This window comes from Microtus oregoni, unplaced genomic scaffold (assembly GCF_018167655.1).
Source record: "Microtus oregoni isolate MIOR12 unplaced genomic scaffold, Mior012 000017F_ref0000208, whole genome shotgun sequence".
Lineage (NCBI taxonomy): Eukaryota > Metazoa > Chordata > Mammalia > Rodentia > Cricetidae > Microtus > Microtus oregoni.
In genome coordinates, this window is record NW_024543076.1 from 20,291,678 (window position 1) to 20,300,027 (window position 8,350).

General features: G+C 42.1%; 1 protein-coding gene across 1 annotated transcript in view; it reads right to left on the reverse strand.

Moving 5' to 3' along the window:
- Gpr63 (G protein-coupled receptor 63) overlaps window positions 1-7,035 on the reverse strand; it is a 44,381-nt gene extending 37,346 nt beyond the window's left edge. The window contains exon 1 of the mRNA XM_041667688.1: window positions 6,905-7,035. The gene's annotated coding sequence lies outside the window, so the exon portion shown is untranslated. The remainder of the gene's footprint in view (window positions 1-6,904) is intronic.
- Window positions 7,036-8,350: the final 1,315 nt, after the last annotated feature.

Sequence of the window (8,350 nt, forward strand, 5' to 3'; positions counted from 1 at the left end):
CCACAATAGAGAACAAAGATACTAGATGAATAGAAATGAAGGTTCATAATAAAATTATCTGGATCATCACTAAAAGAATACAGAGCTTCCAGTCAGTGCCTTAAGCTCATTTAGTAAACGGAAAACTAAAAATGAAAGGGGGGGGGGTCAATCTAGCCAAAAAAAGTTAAGACAGAAAAGAAGATGCAGAAAAGACAGGAGAAATACATAACTCTTGATCATAATTAAATCTAAATATAACAATCTTCACTCCAAATACAAAAAACCAAATTCTCCAGTTGAAAGCAGACTCAGATATATCTTATTAACAAGAGACACATCCAAAACCATAATGATTCATTCAGCTTCAATTGCAGAAAGAAGTATGGCATATGAAAGCAAACACAATCTATAGGGAACAATATATTGCTTCATTAATATCAAAGGAAAGGATTTTAAGTCAAATAACAGTACCAGAGATGAAGTCATCACATATGACAAAAAGGTTTAATTTGTCATAAAAAAAGTTTTAAAATTTAAATTTTTGTTTATAACAGTCCTCAAAAAGCAAAACATTAATTACCCAGATGAAAATGATAAATCAATAAATAAAATCTCATCACTTGAGTGACTAAGCAGAAAACTTAATAAACGTAAAGAGCTGACCCAGTTAGAAACAAAAGAATATAGATTACATGAGTGACATGGGAACCTTTATTAAAGTGGAGCGCCTGCTGGAACCCACAACACTAACAAGCATCAAAGAACTAGTATGATACAGAACAATTTTTCTGAGCATATCTCAAACAGAAATGAACAAGAACAGCAATATGTATTCAGAACCTCAGTCTTAAGGACTTGAATCAAAACAAATACTAACAGGGCCAGAAAGATCATTTGGCAGTTGAGAGCAATAGGTGATCACCCAGAGGACCTAGGTTTGAGTCCCAGCACCCACGTGACAGCTCATAACCATCTAGAACTCCAGTCCCATGAAACGTGATGCACCTTCTTGCCTCCACTGGCACTGCACACACGGTACACAGATGCAGACACGCAAAATACCCATACGCGTAAAATAATCGATTGGTTCATTAAAAAGACACCATAGAAAATACTTAGAGCTGCATGTTTTTTTTTTTTTTTTGATATTCCGATAAAGAGCTAAATGGGGATATGTGGGAAATCTAAAGTCTTTAAATAAAGCACGAACCGAAGCACCCAACCTAAGAAGAGATCAGAATAGGGTGAAATATATCTAAACACCATTTAAGGAAATAAATATGTTAAAAAGTAAGTCACAAGTAACTATATCACAGAGTTCAGACACATTATATATTACAATATTTAAAATGGAAAAGGAAGAAAGAGAAGCATAGATTAGCAGTAATGGAGGAGAAACAATGAGAGGCTCCACAGACGGCCAGAAATTTATTTTATGATATGACAAAACATTTAATTTTATCTTTTTAAACACAGTAACATTGACAAGCACCTCCTTATAAACATATAAATTGTTAAAAAGTACAAAAAAACTACAAGAATAAATTTTAGCATGAATCGCCAAATCATAAGAGTGAGCAAAGGCACACAAGATACACATTCATGTAGTTAAACTAACATAAAGTGCCAAATAAACAAAAATAAGAATGAACTATTTTAGGATGAAGCAGTAGGAAAAACAAAACCATAAATAATGCTCTTTGTAGAAAAAAATGAAAAAAAAATGAACCTGTCCAGTCTGCCTATGTCTATTACATTCATGCCAACATACAAAGACACTGCTGCAGTTTGGATACGAAGTGCTGCCCCCAACATTCCTATATTACAGGCTGGTTACCAGCTACTAGATCTGGTCTCTCTCATCATTCAGACAGAGTAGATCTTAAAAGCCATTACCTAATCAATGGATAAGCCCACTGATGCAGTCACATCTTTACGCCCATACTGGGGTACTGAAAACTCTGAAGATGAGACCTGCTTGGAAGAAGCAAGTCCCTGGGATAAAGTTCTTGAGGATGGTATCTTTTTGCTGGCTTTTCTCTGTCTCTCTCTCTCTGCTTCCTGGCTTCCACGGGGTAACAGCTGCCTCTTCCTCCAGAGGCTCATTACACCATGAGGTTCCCCTCCCTTTAAACTTAATGCAATAGAGACAGTGACCTTGGACTAGAACTCCTGAAACCATGAACAAAATAAACTTTCCTTCCATTAAGCCATTTTTATTAGGTCTTTGTCCCAGCAACAAAAAGTCTTACTAATCCAAACACAGTTCTTCATGATAGTAAAGAAAGAGGTAAACAATATTCATCAAAGCAATTTTTAAAAAAGCAAAATGAACAAACAAACAAAACACCTTGTTTTTAAGTGCAAAGCCATGAAAAAAAACACCAGCTTGGAAGAAAACAGTAAACTAAGTTTGAATGTTTGAATGTTTGACTGTTTGACTTAGACAAAGAAAGAACCACCTGTTGTAAGGTGGAAGAAAACAACTGGTCCAGAAAATGATATGGGGTGCTGCTCACCTTCCACAGCTGATGCTAAATTCTAAAACTAAGGGATGAGCATGGAAAGTGCAGCAATGATGGACCCCTTAGAGTTATGTTGGATGATTAAAGACAACTTCAGTTCTGAGCGTGAGGCAGGAACTCACTCATGTTCTTTCCTGCCCATGCCCATTTTGCATCTCTTGTTCTGTTACTGAAATAAACACATTTTAAAAGATAAATAACCAATATGACACTTATCTAGTTTTCAAAGATAATATTTGGCCAAGTTATAGTTTAATGTTATTGACAGAGTGAAGAAGGATTAATATAATCATGGATAAAATATAGGTCTACACGTGCAGGCACAACTCAAAGCTAAGTTCCGTGCATCTAAATCTTACAAACTTATAGTCAAAGTTAAGAGCCCAAGCGCTGGTTATCATAAGTAAGAGAAACAATCTTTAAGTTTTAAAGATGACCATATAATAAGCAATGTTCATTTAATCTCAGAGCGGTTATGTGTGCCTCAGAGTGCGTAAACCTACGGCAGCCAAGCATGAATGAAGTAAAGGTGACTGAAGTTGATAAGAGGCACACTATCAACTGCTGTATTTCCTTTGAAGATAACATTTTACAGCTGTGACGAACACTAACAGATGGTCTGGGGATTAAGACTAACACATCATGAAAGAATTGGACAATGCAAAGAGACAACGAACTGAAAACTCAAGACTGGACTCTCACTAGTAAGATTTTAGATGGCGTTTGAGGTTGTGTGGGTTTAATCAAAATGGAGCAAGCAGAATGCTCCCCTTCTTGCCTGGGTGAAAATGGAGGCAAGCTAAAATAATGGAAAGAATGGTTTATATTATACACATACAGGCAAACATTTACCTCTGGAAGGTAGTGGATACCATGACCCTCCCAACATTAAACCTCTTTGTACCTGCATCCTTCCAGGGATGCCACAGGAGAGCAAAGAACTGCAGCAGACACCTGCAGCCTGGACACAGAACTAAATAAATATCTAGCACACAAGTTGATTGATTCTCACATCATTGCCAGTCAAAACCTAACTATCATCCAAACGGTGGGCATTATTAAATCCCTGTTGATTATCTTTCTCTAAAATCGCCTAAGCTTTTTTTTTTCCTTTAAGAAAGTAGGACACGATGAGGGTGTCTCCATTCAGGAGGTCACCACACCATGCAGAATGATGTCTGCCTCTTCCGACCTCCTCCCCAAGGTGGATTTCTCCCAGTGCTTTAGATACAGACTGAGCTCATCTGGTCAAGTAAAAAGTTAGCCAATAACCTTTGGTCAAAACTCCCCAAACAGTATGTAAAACAAACAATAAAAGAATAAGAAGAGTTTCAACTGGAAATTAGTTACGAATCAATCAGCAATGTTTGATACAGGATCTGGCTGGTTACCTTCTTAATCTCAGCTGGGCCTATTAATTTCAATAGGTGACCAGCAGTTACCCTCTTAATGGCAAACACACACACTCCTCCCCAAACCCATGGAGCTATATTAAAATCTTTCCTACATGTTCCTTACATGCACAATGATCATGAACTTTCCAGTGTACTAGAGTTTCGTTCTTTAGCTTCCTAAACCTTCTGTCGCACAGACAGAAATGCACGGAAATTCATTCGTCAGCTTGGTCTTCATCGATCTGTGTAGAGGCAAAGGCATTTGATCCTATGTGCCAAGCTCAAAGACAGAAGCAGCCTGCTGTCAACTTGAGAAACCATATATTTTTTTTTACAATCATGACATGCCGCCTTAAGCCGACTAAACACTAAAGCATGCTGGGCTGCCCACACTGCGAATTATGTGGAATGTTCCCCATGTTTTGTGGTTGCAAAAATACTGGGTTTGTGCATCATCCAGTTCAAATCAAAGACACATCTGACCTGAAAACCGAGATTTCCCAAGCAACTTAAACCAAGATCCCGTCAGCGTCAAACAGCTGTGAACCTTCCTAGGCAAACGTTTCAAATGTGAATTTCTTAAGGTAAAGAGACATAATGTAAATTTTGTGGGACTTTTAAATGTATCTCAAGAAAACACTAAGAACTCACAGGAATCTTGCTTGTCAAAAGCAGAGGAAGGGGAGGTTATGATGAATGCCACTTGCAACAATGTAAACAACATTTACAGTAAATGCAAACGGATTTCCCAAGTACCTAGCAAATTAAGACAAAAATAAAAACCCTCTAATGGGTTATTGCTTCCACCTCTAATGTTGATGCAGATGCTGAAATTCTGAAGTACTCCAAAGAAGGAAGATTGTTACCCTTAAATGTGACCGCAGCATTGTATTATGGGTACAGTCTGCCCAACCATCAGTGGGCCACTGTCAAATCAAACAGCAAAGACCATTAACATTTAAGATGCTTTCACAAAGGAGAACACAGAACACCCGCCCCCCCCCAGGTTTACCTCTGAGGTCAGCTTTCTAAGTTCCCAGCTTTTGAAGAATCACCAGCGGTCATTTCTGAGGTGCTTAAAAACAAACAAAGCTAAACTAAACACCATCTTGACCATCTAAGTTTTAAACTAGAAATTGCCTACCTAGTAATGGTAAATTTTTGAAGTGGAGAAATGCCTGATTCAGTCACTCAGTGGTGGGATCATGTTAATAGATAAATGTGTGTTTAAGATCACTGGTATAGGGCATGCTGGTCCAAGCATAAGAGTTCAGGTAAGTGCTAGAAAACAGTATTCTTTGGCTAAAATGGTCAAAGCTAACACACCCTGAAGGAACTATATTTAGCTTCTAATCAATTAGATCTACTGTTCTTAGTGGGCATGCATCATTGCGACCCTCGCTCGCTTCCCTGTGACCAGACGACAGAGATAGATGACAGATTCATGTGTCTGACATCATTATAACACCTACATAAATCCCTATGGATACACATGTATACAGAGAACAGGTCTCAAAAAGAATCCTCATAAAATGTATGTCTCAAGTCAAATACACCTATACAATTCTCAAAGCAGTCACACTAGTAAGTATAATTCTAGGAACTCAGTCACAGTCATCTTTAATATCAATTCTTACCATCTTGCCTAGAGTCCAACCAACTAAAGGGTCAATTGTGGCCAGAGTTAAGGTTTAAAGGGTGTGACTGTCATCTGAGTAAATTTTTCTCCAAGAATGTTGACTGAAAAATACAAGAAAACACTTAAAATATTGTGTTACACTTCAGTTCCGGTATATATAACCGCAAAGTCACATCCAAGACAAAAATCAATGTTACCGGATTTTTTTGTTTGTTTGTTTGTTTTTTTGGGGTTTTTTTTGTCAAGTATCCGTGGCTGTTTCTGTCATTTCAAAACTTCCATGCTACAGATAAGGCACTTCCTCCGCTATGGTGACTACATGAGTAGCAAGTATCTTTCCTCCACAAAACTGTCTAGGAACACATGCCAATGAACTTACTTTAAACACTTCAGGATACTTTCTGGAAGTGCCGGTGTTTTATTTTTATTGTTCAAAGTGAATTAGGTAATGTAGTCGCTTGTGTCACCAAAATGTGGGCTACGTGGTACCATGCAACACAGCTCACAATTCTGTCAACACTTTTGATTTTCCCCGGACACCATCAGCTCACCTCAGTAACTGGAGAACACAGCACAGGAGGGTAGTCAGGCCAGAAGGTGAGCATGTGGGGCTTCCTTCACATACGGGACACGTGGAGAAAGACTGTGCGTGTAGTAAATGAACGTTCTATCAGATTTTATCACATGGCTACTTACCTCTTCCATGGGCAAAACTGTCTGAAGTAAAGTCATATTAGACAATAAACCAGGTTTTGTTTGCCATTCTTAGAAACATTACTCCTAAAAATCCTTAAGAAGTTGGAGCATTCTTAATCAAAGACTTGATGAAAAGCCAACTGGTCGATAAACAAAGAAAATCCAGTTTTTAAAAGATACCGCTAAACCTCACACCCCACCTCACCGAGGAAAAGTGTATCCTAAGGCGGATGCCCGTATTTCCTAAGTATTCTAGACTGTCTAAATATTTCATCAAAGACTAAATGATCACTTTGAAAATTGAGCCAGCCCTGGGGAAGATTTCTCATAAAGCTGTGCTGCTGAGCTGTTTAAAGCACGCCAGCGAACATGCTGAGTCTTAGCCCAGAACCGAGAACCCAGAGCGGGAAAGTTCCCGAGGGTCCCAGCCCTCCGCAAGGCTGTGCTCGGCGGGGTCCCGGCGGGAGTACCCGGCATCAAGGAGGCCCGGAGCAGCGCCGAGCATCGGGCCGCCCCCGGCAAGCCGCGTCCCCGCCGGGAGCCTCTCCCGGGCGCTGGCTGCCGAGTCAACCGGGTGCAGTCGCGGGGACCCGGGAGAGCCGCGCTCGGCGCCACCGGTCCACCCGCTCTCCCGCCCGCCCGCCCGCCCGCCCGGGACGCGCTCGCACCTCGCACAAAAGGCGCCGCGGCGGGAGCGCAGGGAGATGCCGGCCGCTGCCTCCTGGAACTTTGCGGACATCGCAGCGCAGCTCCGCGGCTCCGAGCCCCTGGCGCAGGAGGAGGCCGAGGCGGCGGCGGAGAGTCGGGGCATCGCCCGGCAGTGCCTCCGCCTTGCCGGCTGCCGACGGCTCCCGCCCCCGGATACCCAGCGCTTGCTCTTAAAGGCGCCCGCTGCCGGTTAGGCCGCGAGGTAAGGGAGCAGAGAGGAGTGGGGAGGAGGCAAGGAAAGGGGGAGGGGGCCCCACAGACGGGATCCCGGGAGGCCACAGCAATCTAACCTCAGACTCCTCCTGCTCCAGGACCCCAGACCACCTCCCTCTATGCTCCTGGGCAAGAGTAATTTAAGGGAGTAAGTGCTCAGAGCCTACATGGAGGGCGCCTAGCCTCTACTTGGCCGCCTAGGGAACCCCGCTTTTGCTTGAGCTGCCAACACTCTGTTAAGGTCTTGACCAAACACTCCATCTCTGGGTCACATTTGCCAATTAAAAATCATGGCTCTGTGGGACTATTTTCCTCCACTGAGTGTACAGTCTTCCTGATGCTGCTTCTTCATCTCCAACATTATGATGAGCGTCTCAACCTAGAGCACTTCAAACTGAAGACCGGCTTGGACCTGGACCGCTGAAGGAAGGAGTCTTGCAGTACAGTGGCTAACATGCCTTACTTCGACCCATGCTCTGTTCTTTCCACAGCCATTTGCCAGGTGGCCTCCAACTGCAATGGCAGAACCACTAGCTTTCATGATCAACTAGCCTTTCCTTTAGAGGAAATATTTCATCTTCAAATTTCAATAATGGTGCTTTTGATATGTGGCGTCCACATGAGAGATGAAACTGATTTCCTAACCATCGTCAACATTTGTGGCGAGAGGCTCAGTGGAGGGCCCTGAACACTCAGGACGTCAGCATTAGCCCTGACCACACAGCAGACCAGCATGCGGGAGTATTCATAGAAAGCTGCTCTTCTGCCTCTTGATTCTCACTCCTGAGACTGCTCCGAGGTGGGCAATAACTATGAGGTAATTCGGGGTTATGATACAACATGGGCTCCAAAGCATCAGTCCCAGCGAAGGACTCTGAAGAAGTGAGAAACATTTTCTAATTCAAAGGAGCTTGTGCCATATAGCCCTGACCTCAATCAACTCAGTTCTTCCCCTCAGGACACTGTAGTGTGTGCACAAAGACTGTAGGCAAGAGGTGGACGCAGTTTTTGTTACCAGATGGAGAGGACCTAACCCCCAGGTTTTGTAAATGGCATTGAAGGAGGCTAGCATGCAGCGGGAGTAAAGAGAATACCACCAGAAAATAGACTAGTCGGACCTAATAGCCAGGACTTAACTCACAGTGACTTAATACCTACGTACAGAGTGGAATTTATTGACTCATAGGTTTATA